Below are 15,812 nucleotides of genomic sequence, written 5' to 3'. Positions count from 1 at the left end.
AAAAGAACATGGAAGGAATACACTGAATCACTATCAAAAAGAAGTTCAACTATTTCAGGAGGTGGCATGTGATCAAGAACCAATGGTTCTGAAGGAAGAGGTCCAAGCTGCAGTAAAGGCATTGGTGAAAAACAAGGGTCCAGGAATTGACAGAATACCAACTGAGATGTTTCAACAAACTGATGTGGCATTAGAGGTTCTCATTCGTCTATGCCAAGAAATTTGGAAAACAGCTACCTGGCCAATCGAGTAGAAGAGATCCATATATGTGCTCATTCCAAAGATAGGTGATCCAACTGACTGCGGAAATTATCAAACAATATCATTAATACCACATGCAAGTACAAATTATGCTGAAGATAATTTAAAATTGGTTCAGCAGTATGTCAACAAGGAACTGTCAGAAGTTCAAACCGGATTCAGAAGAGGATATGGAATGAGAGATATCATTGTTATGTTAGATGGATCTTGGCTGAAGGCAGAGAATACCAGCAAGATGTTTATCTGTGTTTTATTGACTATACAAAGGCATTCAACTGTGTGAATCATAACAACTTATGGATGATACTGGGAAGAATGGGAATTCCAGAACACAATTGTGCTCATGAGGAAGCTGTACATAGACCAAGAGGCAGTTGTTTGAACAGAACAGGGGGATACTGCATGGTTTAAAATCAAGAAAGGTATGTGTCATGGTTGTGTCCTTTCAACATACTTATTCAATCTGTATGCTGAGCAAATAATCTGAGAAGCTGGACTATATGAATTAAAAAACAGGGCATCAGAATTGGAGGAAGTCTCATTAACAACCTGTGAATATGCAGGTGACACAACCTTGTTTGCTGAAAGTGAAGAGGACTTGAAGCACTAACTGATGAACATCAAAGACTACAGCCTTCATTATGGATTACATCTTATCATAAAGAAAACAAAAATCCTTACAACTAGACCAACATATTGAAGTTGTCAAGGATTTCATTTTTCTTAGATCCGCAATGAATGCCCATAGAAGCAGCAGTCAAGAAATCAAATGATATATTGCATTGCACAAATCTGCTGCAAAACACCTCTTTAAAGTGTTAAAAAGCTGTCACTTTGAGACTAAGGTGCGCATGATCGAAGCCATGGTCTTTTCAGTCGCCTCATATGCATGTGAAAGCTGGACAACAAATAAGGAAGACTGAAGAAGAATTGATGCCTTTTAAGTATGATATTGCCAAAGATTATTTAGTATACCATGAACTTCCAGAAGAATAAACAAATTTGTGTTGGAAGAAGTACAACCAGAATGCTCCTTAGAAGCGAAGACGTTGAGACTTGGTCTCACGTACTTTGGACACGTTATTAATAGGGACCAGTCCTACCAAGAAAGACATCATGCTTGGTAAAGAAGAGGATCGTGAAAAAGAGGAAGACCTTCAATAAGATGGAGAGACACAGGGCTGAAACAATGGACTCAAACATAGCAGTGATTGTGAGGATGGCACAGGACCAGGCAGTATCCTTATGTTGTACATGGCGTAGGTATGAGTTGGAATCTATTTGATGACACCTAACAACAGCAACATGAACAGGATATATGAAGTTGAAACTGAGACACTTGCCTTATTAGTAGGGTAGCAAGTTGGAGACATGTGATCCTTATGTCTGTGGGGTTTCACTGAACCCAGGAATTGGGAATTCAGTCTAACAGCAACAATTGCCATCAAGTCGCTTCCAACTCATGGCGACCCTTTGTGTGTCACAATAAAACTGTGCTCCATAGGGTTTTCAATGGCTGATTTTTCGGAAGTAGATCACCAGACTAGAGTCATCTCCAACCTCTCAGTTAGCAGCCCAGTTCATTAACAATTTGCACCACCTAGGGACCCTAGTCTAGCTTTTCAGAAAAGAATTTCTAAGATAGGAGGTTCATAGACTAGCTCCATGATCACCTAGGAGTTTATAGCATCATCATGTGCATGGGACTTAGGTTTTCTGGACAAGTTTCAGATCTAAATCTAGTTCTAAGAGAAAGGCTACTCTTAAGGGTTTTCTCTTTTGGACTCCTAAGAGAACTGAAGTCCCAGAGCTAACTGACCCCCTGTAATCTTGAGAAATAGGTAAATCCAGAGAGTCATAGCCAAGATGTGCTTACTTAGAGCAGAAGCTGCTAAAGCTATAAACTGGTAAGAACACTTAAATGATAATTTTGACAAATTACTGGAGGCTAAATATGGACTCACTTGAGAGTGGTAAACTTCTGGGGCTGAATTTTAGGGAGGTTCTCACTTTCATGTGTTTTACCTCTAGGAATCCCACCAGATTCTCATGGGTAAGAGCCAAGAAAAAATCCTCTCCTAACTCGGAGAGAGGAAAAGATTAACCGTTTTGGAATATGACCAGAGCATTTTCCATAAAAAAAGTCTGCTCTTCAAAGGAATAGACTTTATCAGAGGGGTAGTTCTCCAAACCCAACTCCCTCTAGCTTTCTTATATCACCTAAAGCGTTTAAAAAAAACACTTGTGAAGGTCACATGCCAGTGACACAGTCTCACTAAATGACAATAATTTATTCATCAAGTTATAGAATTATTCTCCTACCTCACACATTACCACAGTGGAATTAAAGTAGACATCAATAACAAAAAGGTAACTGAAATAATGCATTCCTTTTACATTGGTTTGCCAATCTTGCTTCCTCCCTTGAGGTGTTTTCACGAGCATCGATATGCTAATTTTTTTCATATTGCTGTGAAAACATTAGCGTACTGCACTTATGAAAATACCTTGTGAGGGGAGGGCTAGGTTGGCAAACAAACGTAGAAGACACACGTTATTTGCATAAAAATTTGGTATTTGAAGATTAAACAAGACACTTCTAAATAACACACTGGTTGAAGAAGTCTCAAGAAAAATTAAAAATTGTTTTGAAATGACAGAAACCAAAATGCTCAGAGAAACACCAAAAATCATCATAAAAGAATATATTTATTGTGAGTAGATACGATTTGAATGGGACAGTGTCAAGCCAGAAAGTATCAGGAAGGCACTCTGAAGAGGGAATAGTGAAAACAGGTTATATAGGTCATTGTCATGTTAATTTCTCAGAAGATAGCAATAGAACATGTGCAGGGTACCAGGGTCAGTGGGTTGTAAAGAGATAGTCACTAAGGACATGACATGCATTTTGCAGTCGCACCCTGGCGTTCCTGCTGCTAGAAACTGGCTGCACATAGATAACTCTCTAAAGGAGCACAGTGCCTAAGACAAAATGATCTCTGCTAAACTGCTTAGGACACTATTGTCTGACTTGAAGGTGACTTTAGGAAAACAGCTTCTTAAAGGCTTAAGGTTCAAAAGTATACCTAATGGCAGGTGGCCTAAGTGGGTCACCTCAGCTCCATGGACCCAGAAATCTGGATTCTTATAGAATTAAAACTGTTTCTCAGAACTAAATGAAATTGGAATACAATTTATAAAAATTTGTGGGATGCAGCTGTGGTAGATTTAAAAATGGACCCCAAAAGTTATCTGTGTCCAAATATTTGGAACCTATTTATGCTACCTAAAATGACTAAATACATACGTGAATAAATAAATAAGAGTCTTTGTAGATGTGATTAAATTGAAGATCTTGAAATGGGGAGATTATTTTTGATTATCCAATTGGCCTTAAATGTGATCACATGTATCCTTACAAAAGGGAGGAAGATTTAAATCTTTTTCAATTTATTGAGACTTGTTTTGTGACCTAACATGTGGTCTGTCTTGGAGGATGATCCATGTGCACTGCAGAAGAATGTATATTGTGTTATTGTTGGGTGGAGTATTCTATATATGTCTGTTAAATCTAGTTGGTTTAGTTCAGGTCCTCTATTCCCTTGTTGATCTTCCTCCTAGATGTCCTGTCCATTATTCGAAGTGGTATATTGATGTCTACAACTATTATTGTAGAACTGCTTATTTCTCCTTTCAATTTTATCAGTGTTTGCTTCATATATTGAGGGGCTCTGATGTTATGTATGTGACCCTAATACTCCACAGCATGTTTTCTCCTTTTCAAAATGGACGATTGAGAGCTTGACATAACTAATACTGTGATGAACCTATAAGTTTTTTTCTGCCTGCCTTCTCTTTTCCGCATGCCTCTGTTAATGACTTCATTTTGCTCTGTCTGGGCACCTGTGACTTATGACACCCCCACAGGAAAATTAGAGCCCAGATGTCTGACATGTTTATCTTTAGCCTGGTAAGGAAATATATCTCTTTAGTCTGATAAAGAGTCTCTTGTAATTACCTTGTAATGAATAACTCATCCGGCCATGCCATCTGCAGGCTACAAAGACACTTCTAACCTTTGTAAAAATCATATATAAGCTCTAATGTAAAAATGCCTTTTGGGACTGCATAGAGTCAGCCTGTGTTGCTGTCGAATTCCCCATTGGTGGACACGTCCTAAATAAACTTTCTCACTCTTTCTGACTTGGAGTACGTTTCATTGGCTTGACTGCTCCAGGGCACGGACCCTAATAGGGCAACTTGAGCATATTTATTTATGATTATCATATTATTGATAAATTGACCCTTTTATCATTACATAGTGTCCTTCTTTGTCTCTTATAACAGATTGTTACTTAAAGTCTGTTTTGTCTGATATTAAGATTTCCACACTAGCTCTTTTGGCTACTATTTGCATGGAATATTTTTTTCCATTCTTTTACTTTCAGCCAGTTTGTGTCCTTGGGCCCAAGATGTATCTCTTGTAGACAGCATATAATTGGATCATTTTTTTTTTTAATTCATTCTGCCACTCTCTACCTTTGTGATAAGGAAGGGCTTACTTCTGCCATTTTGTTATTTGTTTTTTGGGTGTATTATACTTTCTTTGTTACTTATTTCCTCTAATCTGCCTACTTTTGTGTTTTGTTGATTTTTTGTAGTGAATCATTTTGATATAAAGCTAGAGTAATCAAAACAGTCTGGTACTGGTATAATGATAGACATATTTACTAATGGAACAGGATTAAGTCAAGAAATAAATCCCTACATCTATAGTCAATTGGTTTTTGACAAGGGTCATAAATCCATCCAGTGGGGAAAGAATAAAACCAAACCAAATCTGTTGCCATTGAGTCGATTCCGACCCATAGTGACCCTCTAGAACAGGGTAGAACTGCCCTATAGAGTTTCCAAGGAGTGCCTGGTGGGTTCCAACTGCCGAACTTTGAGTTAGCAGCTGTAGCTCCTAACCACTACGCCACCAGGGTTTCTGGGGGAAAGAATAGTCTCTTTAATAAATGGTGCTGGGACAACTGGATTTCCACAAAGAATGAAGTTGGACACATACCTCAAACCATATATGACAGTTAACTCAAAATGGATTGAAGACCTAAATGCAAGCACTAAAAGCATAAAGCTTTTAGAAGAAAACACAGGGGTGATATTTTAGGAGTTAGTTTTTAACAATGGATTTTTAGGTATGACACTGAGAGCTCAAGCAATAAAAGACAAAATAGACAAATGGACTTCATCAAAATTAAAAAATTTTGTGCGTCAAAGGACTTTATCAAACAGGTTTAGAGATAACCCACAGATTGGGAGAGAATTTTGGGGAACCATATATCTGATAAGGGTTTAATATTCAGACTATATAAAGAACTCCTACAACTTAACAGCAAAAAGACAAACAACCCAATCAAAAAATAGGCAAAGGACTTGAATAGACATTTCACCAAAGAAAAAATACAAATGGCCACAAAGCACATGAAAAGATGCTCCACATCATTAGGCAATTAAAAAAAAACAAATAATCAAAAACAAAAAATTGCCTTTGAGTTGATTCGGACTCATGGAGAACCCATGGTTTACAGAGTAGAATTGCTCCGTGGGATTTTCTTGGCTGGTAATCTAATGAAAACAGATCACCAGGCTTTTTTTCAGTGTCCTGCTGGATCGGTTCAAACTGCCAACCTTTAGGTTAGTAGCCTAGCACAGATCATTTTTGCCAATGCAAATCAAAACCACAGTGCTATATCACTTCACATCTACTAAGATGGCTATGATTAAAAAAACCTGAAAGCAACAGTTATTGACGAGGGTGTAGAGTCAGAATCAACTCACCAGCAACTTTTAAAAAAATATATTTGGCCCTTACATTTGTGAAGGAACGATTACTATTAATTTTTGATTTCTAATTGGAAATATATATGAAACTGGAAGATGAGCACCAAAATATTAATAGTGATGTTCTCTGGGTGGTTGAGTTGGGGGAAAAAAATATTTACTAAATAATTTCTAATCTTATAAAATGAGCATGAGTTATCTGTATCATCAGTAAACAGCACACAAAAAGCAATTACAAAAAAGGCAAAACAATGCATCTATCAGAATCAGCCTTCCCCTGAGAATTATGTTTTGTTTAGCAATCACATTTGTTTCTAAGATTAACCTTGCCTCCCTTCTACATTCAGCTGACCTGCTCTATTGCTACATTCTAATATCTCTAGGGACAATCTTCTATTTTTACAGAAAGTTCAATTACATGCTAGCTCTGATTATTTCTCTGAAAATATATTTTCCTTGGGAGCTGTATACAGAATTTTCTAGCCATTCCCTCTAGGGATTCTGAGGCAGTTGATCTTCCCCTTCCTTTCCTAGACTAAATACTCATATAGATACATTCACACACACACATACACACACACACACACACACACACACAAACACACTTTTTCTTTTGTTTGCTCTTCAAACTGTTCCAGAAAACCAGAATGGCCCTTTTTAATGAATTCTGATATAGTCCAATGGGAGGATGTTCCAAATGGGAGGAGATAAGACATGCAGTCTGTCCCACAACTGAATGGTTGGCAGCAGCCAGATAAAAAGCTGAAAACCTTCTAAAAACTGGAACTCAAGCTCTGGCACTCTGAAGTGTAGCAACTGCCAGGAGCAACTCATCTTTGGAGAAATTATCTTACTGGTGACAAACTCAATTCTCATTTACTGAGTCAGTTTTGCTAACTTATCCACTTTATTTTTCTGATGGACATTGTATTTCATTGTGGTCTTGTGTTATTTGCCAAGATCTAACTTTAAATAGTAGTTTTTAAAATTAAAACTGCTCTGTTTTAAATAAATAAGTCTTTAATAATCAGATTATTTGGACTCACATTTCCATATTCTGAAACTTTAAAAACCTGATCAATTCTCAAAAGTTTATTCAGTAAATGTCAATTCATCTTCTAATCTGAAATTTTCAACGGATGTAAAATATTAACTTTATAAAAGTGAATATCATTCTGAATATTCAATACTTATTAATAGTTATCTATAAGTATCTGCAAGAATGTTATCCATAAGAGTCAGACTAAAACAGAGTAAAAAAACTGTGGGGATTAATTGAACATTGGGGCTAGTTTTTTGGTATGGGTTTGTCTATCATGTACTGAGTACCTACCATACGCCAGGCACCATGCAAAGTGCTTTATATAGATCATCTCATTTTATACGTACTTTGTTAAGTATTAATTTAATTTCGCAGGTGAGGAAACTGAAGTATAGAGATAAAGCAATTTGACTCAAGGCATACATAGCAAGGATTTGGACCTGGGCGATTTTATTCTAGAAATCAGATTCCTAATCATGATTTGAAGGATAGAACATTGGTATTAGCAAACAGAAAGTAATGAGCTCAAAGCTGATTTATAAAAGGAGATAAATCTTTGAAAATGCAAAAGCACTGTTTGAAAGTTACTCAGGATAGAGATCAAAGACAGTGATTATCCAAGACTTTCATGGATTTGTCAAAAATGTTCTGCATCATGATAATAACAGGTAGCATTCCTGTTCCAGGCATCCTGCTAAGAGCTTTAATAATATTATTTCATTTAATTTTCACAATGACCCTGTGAGGAAGTTATATTTATTATATATGCTTTATAGTTGAAGACACTAAGGGTTACAATAGTTCCATGATTTTCTAAAGTGACACAGCTAGTAAGTTCCATAGACAGGAATTAAACTCTGTTTATACAGACATGGGAGCTTGAACCCTTCATGACTGTATTACCTTGCAATTTTTGAAAGTCTAGTACTATTGAAGCAATAGAGGGTGTTTATTCAATTTGTACAATTACCTGACAAAACTCAACACTTCATGAATCCAAAACCAAAAACCAAACCTGTTGAGTCAATTCCGACTCATAGCAACCCTATAGGGCAGAGTAGAACTGCTCCATAGGGTTTCAAAGGAATGGCTGATAGATTGGAACTGCCGACCTTTTGGTTAGTAGCCGATCTCTTAACCACTGTGCCACCAGGGCTCCACACTTAGTGAATAGTCACATAGAATTTTATTATAGAGAAACTTACAAACTAGTACTTCTAGAATACTGTTTTTTTTTTTTTTTTCAACTGCAAAAGTTCTTTTCTTCTTACCTTCCAATAGGCATATTTGGAAAATTTATTATAAAAACCAAAGTTTGGGAGTTATATGTTTTTACTATTTATTATATAAGGAAAAGAGGTAACTGAACCCCTCTACCAGGTGCTCTGGTGGCACTACAGTTCAGTGTTCAGCTGCTGTCCAAAAGACTGGTGGTTTGAACCCACCCAGCAACCCCATGGGAGAAAGACCTTGCAAGCTGCTCCTGTAAAGATTACAGCCAAATTCTCATGGAACCCAGATTTTCTGAAGTTGTGGAGGCTGGATGAACACCCAAAACTATTGCCCTAAAATAATCTTTAAACCTTAAACCAAAAATATTCCCTGAAGTCTTCTTAAAACCAAACAATAGTTCAGTTAAACTAGTAAGTGATGTCTGCCTTGAGCATTATGCTCTTTTAAAATCTATCTATACAGGATCAAATGACAACAGCAACTTGAAAGATTAGGTAGGAACTTTAGGGGGCAGTGAGTTTATGTTAAAGGGAGAGGAACAACTCAGAAAAGGAGGATGAGAGAATGGTTGTACAACTCCAAGAATGTAATCAGTGTCACCAAAGTGTATGTGCAGAAACTTGAATTGATGTGTGTTTTTGCTGTGCATAGTCTCAATAACAACAACAAAATAAAATAAATTATTAAAAAAAATAAGATTACAGCCTAGAAAACCCTATGGGGAGAGTTCTACTTGTCACATAGGGTCGCTATGAGTCAAAAATCAACTAGACTACAGCAACTAACATCTCAGATTCTAAAGCCTAGCAGATAGGATGACCAGTTTCCCTTAATCATTTTTTGTTTACTAAGAAAAAAACAAAATCAGAGCTGCCAGATAAGAGACGTGTAAATCTATGGATATGTGAGACCTATCTCCCTATCTCTGTCAAAGAGGATGTTATCATCTAAAGCTATCTCTAAAAAAAAAAAAAAATCACAACTAAAGCTAAATTTACACATCAAGAATATTCAAATGCCGTGTTTTTCTCTGCTTTCAAAAAATAAAAATAAACACAAAAGGAAAAACTGTTAGATATATGAACCCAGTTAAAGTACTTATAGTCATTAAAATAGTTGCTGAATGTGCTTTCATTTCCTTAACTCAAATGGAGGGTTTTGTTTGTTTGATCATTTATTTTATCTTTTTAAGCAATAGACTTTATTATTTAGAGCAGTTTTAGATTTACAGAAAAATTGGAAGTACAGAGAGTTCCCACATAGCTCTTCTCTCCTCACAGCTTCCTCTATTATTAACATCTTGCTTTACTGTGGTACATTTGTTATAAGCGATGAGCCAATACTGATACATTATTATTAACTGAAGTCCATAGTTTACAGTAGGGTTCACTCTTGGTGTTCCACAATTCTATGGGTTTTGACAAATGCATAATGTCATGTGTTTACCATTACAGTATCATACAGGATAGTTTCACTGCCCTGGAATTCTCCTGTGCATTCATTCTTTCCTCCCTCCTCTGAAACCCTGGTAACCACTGATCTTCTGCTTTCCAGAATATCATATAGTTGATATTATATACTATGTAACCTTTTCAGACTGCCTTCTTTAGCTTAGCAATATGCATTTAAGGTTTCTCCATGTCTTTTTTTGTGGTTTGATACATCTTTTTTTTTTTTTAATCAGTTGAATAATAGTCCAGTGTATTGGAATACCAGTTTGTTTATCCGTTAACCTATTGAAGGACATCTTGGTTGCTTCCAATTTTTGACAATTATGAATTAATTACTTGTTATAAACATTTGTGAGCAGATTTTTGTGTGAAATTTTCAACTCATTTGGGTAAATATTAAGAAGTGAAATTGCTGGATCATATGGTTTAATAAAGTGTTTAGCTTTGTAAGAAACTGCCAGAATGCCTTCCAAAGTGACTGTACCATTTTGCATTCACACCAGCAATAAACAAGAGTTCGTGTTTCTCTACATCCTTGTCTGCATTTGGTGTTGTGAGTGCATTGGATTTTAGCCATTCTAATAGGTACATTGGTAGCTGGAACCTACCAGCAGCTCCTCGGGAGAAAGATGTGGCAGTCTGCTTCCATAAAGATTTGTTGTTGTTATTAGGTGCCCTCGAGTCAGTTCCAACTCATAGTGACCATATGTACAGCAGAATTAAACACTGCCCAATCCTGCACCATCCTTATAATCGTTGCTGTGTTCGAGCCCATTGTTGCAGCCATTGTGTCAGTCCATCTCATCGAGGATCTTCCCCTTTTTCGCTGACCTTCTACCTTACCAAGAATGATGTCCCTCCTGATAACATGTCCAAAGTACGTGAGACAAGTCTTGCCATCGTTGCTTCCAAGAAGTACTCTGGCTATACTTCTTCCAAGACAGGTTCTTTCGTTCTTCTGGCAGTCCATGGTATAGTCAATGTTCTTCACTAACACCATAATTCAAAGGCATTAATTCTTCTTTGGTCTTTCTTATTCATTGTCTGGCTTTCACATGCATATGAGGTGATTAAAAACACCATGGCTTGGGCCAGGCACACCTTAGTCTTCAAAGTGACATCTTTGCTTTTCATTATTTTAAACAGGTCTTTTGTAGCAGATTTGCCCAATGCAATATGTAATTGATTTCTTGACTGCTGCTTCCATGGGCATTGATTGTGGATCCAAGTAAAATGAAATCTTTGACAACTTGAATTTTTTCTCTGTTTATCATGATGTTACTTATTGATCCAGTTGTGAGGATTTTTGTTTTCTTTATGTTGAGGTGTAAGGCATACTGAAGCCTGTGGTCTTTGATCTTCATCAGTAAGTGCTTCAAGTCCTCTTCACTTTCAGCAAGCAAGGTTGTGTCACTTGCATAATGCAGGTTGTTAGTGAGTCTTCCTCCAGTTCTGATGCCACGTTCGTCTTCCTGTAGTCCAGCATCTTGGATTTTTTGCTCAGCATACAGATTGAATAAGTATGGTGAAATGATACAACCATGACACACACATTTCCTGACTTTAAACTATGCAGTATCCCCTGTTCTGTTTGAATGACTGTGTACAGGCTCAGCATGAGCACAATGAAGTGTTCTGGAATTCTTATTCTTTGAAATGTTATCCATAATTTGTTATGATCCACACAGTGGAATACCTATGTGTAGTCAATAAAACACAGGTTAACATCTTTCTAGTATTCTCTTCTTTCAGCCAAGATCCATCTGACATTAACAATGATATTCCTTGTTCCTTGTCCTCTTTGAATCCGGCTTGAATTTCTGGCAGTTCCCTGTCGATGTACTGCTGCAACCATTTTTGAATTATTTCCAGCAAAATCTTACTTGCATGTGATGTTAATGATATTGCTCGACAATTTTTGCATTCTGTTGTATCACCTTTCTTTGGAAGGCACACGAATATGAATCTCTTCCAGCTGGTTGGCCCCGGTAGCTGTCTTTCAAATTTCTTGGCATAGACAAATGAGTGTATCCATCGCTGCACCCGTTTGTTGATTACAGCCTTGGAAACCCTACGGGACAGTTCTACTCTGTCTTACAGAGTCACTGTGAGTTGAAATTGACTCAATGACAGTGAGTTTTGTTTTGTTTTTTAATAGGTATGTAGTGATAAATCATTGTTTTAATTTGCAATTCCACAGTGACATAGGATTTAGAGCATCTTTTCATCTTATATGCCATCTGATCTTCCTTGGTGAAGATATTTTGCCCATTTTCTAATTGAGTTGTTTGTTTTCTTATTGATGAGTTTTAAGAGTTCTTTGAATATCTTGGATACAAGTCCTTTGTTATTATTTTTTATGATTTTAATAAAGATATCAGCCTCTGAAATAAAGAACGTTTTAAAATTTGATAAAACAAACTAGTTTTACTCTAGCAGATTAAGTGGTAAAATGGAGATCTGTAGTCACGAATAATTAATTGCCTTTGGTAGAAGCTTTCATTATATCTGACAGAAATGTCTTCGTCTTTAAAACTCCACTGACAGGAGAAAAAAGTCCATTTGAAACTTAATTTCAATTGCCAGCAAGTTAAATATTTAGACTCTGTTTTTATCAACATATGAAATAATATTTTTAAATTTTGCATGCATTTTTGATTTACATAAATCAAATTGGGCTTTATTAACACAGTTTATAATACAACCATTAAGGAAGGCTATTTATCAGAAAGGAAAATTAAGATTATCGGCTATATCCAATTCCTTTGCCTTGATAGGGGCATCTTGCTGTGATCAAGTTAAAGGTAAATGACTCAAGAAGCATCTGGCAGGTGCAGGTAAGGGTACATGTTAAATTATGAAAAATAAAAACTTTTGTTCATACTGAAACCCAACCTGATCGCCAAGGAAAAATCATTGGAACATCCATATCCAATTCCTCATCTTGCTCAGTATAAATATTTCATTATTTATTTTCATACTTGAGTTTACTTGAGTGTAAACTGATAATAGCAGTTAGAGAAAGTTAAGGAAGGAAAAAATAAATGGAGCTATCGTTTGCTGAAGGAATAGCTCTAGGCACATTCTCTAGGGAAGACAATAGATCAAGAACAGCCAATTATTTCCTTATACCAGCTTATAAGAAGTACCTTTGGGCATACGAATTACTTTTTATTGTCTTGTCTTATAGCAGCATATTGAACAAGGGCCCGAGGATAATGAGGCCAAGAAACATAGGACGGGCTCTAACAACGGCAATGCTAATCCAACAATTCAGCAAACCTTGAACAATTACTTGGTGCTATGCACATTCCAGTCCATGTGGATGCAATGATAGACATTATCTCTGCTTCTACGGCTTCTAGTGTAATGGAAGACATGTAGACACATTATTTTGTTTGCTATATCATTATTGCTTGAACAACAATTAGGGTAAGAGGTCATGCAGGGTTTCTTGGAGATGATAATCATGTGCTATCCAAAATGTTGAGTAGAAATAGAACAGTTTCCCAAACAGAAAGGCTATTGCAGATTTCATCAGTTCTCTTTCACTCTGCTTGCTTAAAATGTCTAGTTTAGTTGCTACACTAGAGGCATATTTGCAATTCCTGAATAGTTTATTAGCTTACTTAAAGTTGAATTAGTTGCAGAACTTTCTCTTAGTCCTGCCAGAAATCTTGGGCTGAAGATCTGTTTAATGGTAATTAACCAACAGTAGAGATTTTTAAAAATTATTTTTCAGAAGCCTGCCCCAGTTTTTACCTGTGTTATGAAGAGAAGGATTTATATTTACCCTAGTCAAGTGTGCTCAACCAGGTCACATTCTGAATGTGAATGTCAGGAACTGTGATGCTTAAGGCTGTGTGTCAACTTGTCTGGGCCATGATTCTCAGTGGTATGGCAGTTATGTAATGATATAATCATCTGCATGATGAGATCTGATAAAATGTAATCACCTCCATGATGAGATCTGCTATGAGCAGTCAAACAATTGAAAAGGAGTTTCCTTGGGGGTGGCCTGCATCCAATATATGTGAACTTTCTGGCAAAACTCGCTGGCTTTTTCTCTGCTCTGGATCCTGCATTCAGCTCATCATCATCTGACCTCTGGTTCTTGAGACTTGAGTCATCAGCCTGCTATCTGACCTGCCTATCTTGGGTTTGTCAGCCGCTGCATCTACGTGAGTCAGGAGAAGCCTCTAGCCTAAAGCCTGACCCACAGACTTGGGACTTTCCAGCCTCTAGAACCCCATGAGCCATTTTCTTGATACAAATCTCTCTTTCTCTCTCTCTCTTACTCTCTCTCTCTGTATACATATACACACTTCACTGATTTTGCTTCTCTAGAGAACCTAGCCTAAGACGGGAACTCATTCACTCTAAAAATCTGGGTGGTTCTTCCATATTGTCTAGCTTTCTTCAGAAAAACACATAAAGGACTTTAAGTGATTCCTGATAATAATGACAATTTTTCCCTTTCTTTATACCTTCCAAGTTCTAGCTCAACTACTAAACAATTGGACTTCAGATATTAAGGGGACAAAGGAAAAGGAGATACTCATTCTCATTATAGATGGACTTTATAGGTTTTCTTTAATTGAAATATTTTGCAAAGGTGATCCTGGCTCCTAGGCTTCATGTTATTAAATGTCAGTAAATGGTAATGTCTTTTTCTTTCTTTTTTTGGAAGACCCAGATGGGCCTTCTCTGAAAGGCTTCAGAGTTGCCATATCGGGCAAGTAGGAGTTGGGTGACTGTTTTCTTTTGGTCTTGGTCTCCCAAATCTGTTCCTTTGTTACAGGATTCCCACTGTCTTCAGGATCACATCCTGTCTCCTTCTAATACCTCTCTCCTAGCTCAGGTAAACTTCATCTGGAGCACAGTAAATAAACTAAATTAATGGTGGTGGTTAGAGCTCAGGAGTATAAACAATTTTGAAGAAACTCACAATTCTGAAGATAGACATATGTTACATATGCTAGAGATCTAGTATTTTTGTGAAGATAAAAGGAGAACCAAGTGACAATCAGTACAGTTTAAGAATTCTCTGGTCTGCTAGATCAGAAGGAAAGATTAAACATGGTATTAATAACATGGATCCGAAAAGAAACACTGAAGATGCTAATGTAATGCTTGGAGACTTCCAGAGTCTTTCAATCCACTGAAAGCTTATCATTCATTGCTTTTTATCTGTGGGTTGGATTTATTTTGTTTGTTTAAATTTCTTTTCTTTTTTATTGTGGTAAAATATGCACAACAGAACATACACCAATTCAACAATTTCTGCAGGTGTAATTCAGTGACAGTATATTCTTCAAGTTGTGCAACCATTCTCACTATCTTTTTCCAAAGTATTCCACCACCCTTAACGTACACTCAGTGCACCCTGAGCAGACACTCCCTCTTTCCCCCTCCCTCCTACCCCAGGAAACCACTAATAATTTTTGATTTCTGTGTATTTGCTTGAGGAGCCCCAGTGGTGGAGTGGTTAAGTGCTTGGCTGCAAACCAGAAGGTTCAGCGGTTCGAACCCACCAGCTGCTCTGCAGGAGAAAAATGTGGCAGTCTGCATCGGTATAGATTTACTGCCTTGGAAACCCTATAGGGCGGTTCTAGTCAGTCCTGTAGGGTCTCTATGAGTCGCAATTGACTCTAGGCAGTGGGCTTTTTAATGGATAATGACTTTGAACATCTTTTCATGTGCCTGTGGGTCATTTGAATTTCCTCTTTGGTGAAATGTCTATTCAAGTCCTTTGCTCATTTTTTGATTGGGTTGTTTGCCTTTTTGTTGTTAAATAGTAGAAGTACTTTATATATTTTGGATATTAGATCCTTATTAGACATGTGGTTGCCAAAAATTTTCTCCCAATCTGTTGGCTGTCTTTTCACTTTTTTGATAAAGTCCTTTCATGTACAAAAGTATTTAATTTTTATGAGATCCTACTTATCTATTTTGTCTTTTGCTGCTCATTCTTTTGTTGT

Source organism: Trichechus manatus, unplaced genomic scaffold (genome assembly GCF_000243295.1).
Source record: "Trichechus manatus latirostris isolate Lorelei unplaced genomic scaffold, TriManLat1.0 scaffold00016, whole genome shotgun sequence".
In the NCBI taxonomy this organism is placed as follows: Eukaryota; Metazoa; Chordata; class Mammalia; order Sirenia; family Trichechidae; genus Trichechus; species Trichechus manatus.
The sequence above is the reverse complement of the archived record's forward strand: the minus strand, read 5'-3'. Positions refer to the sequence as shown.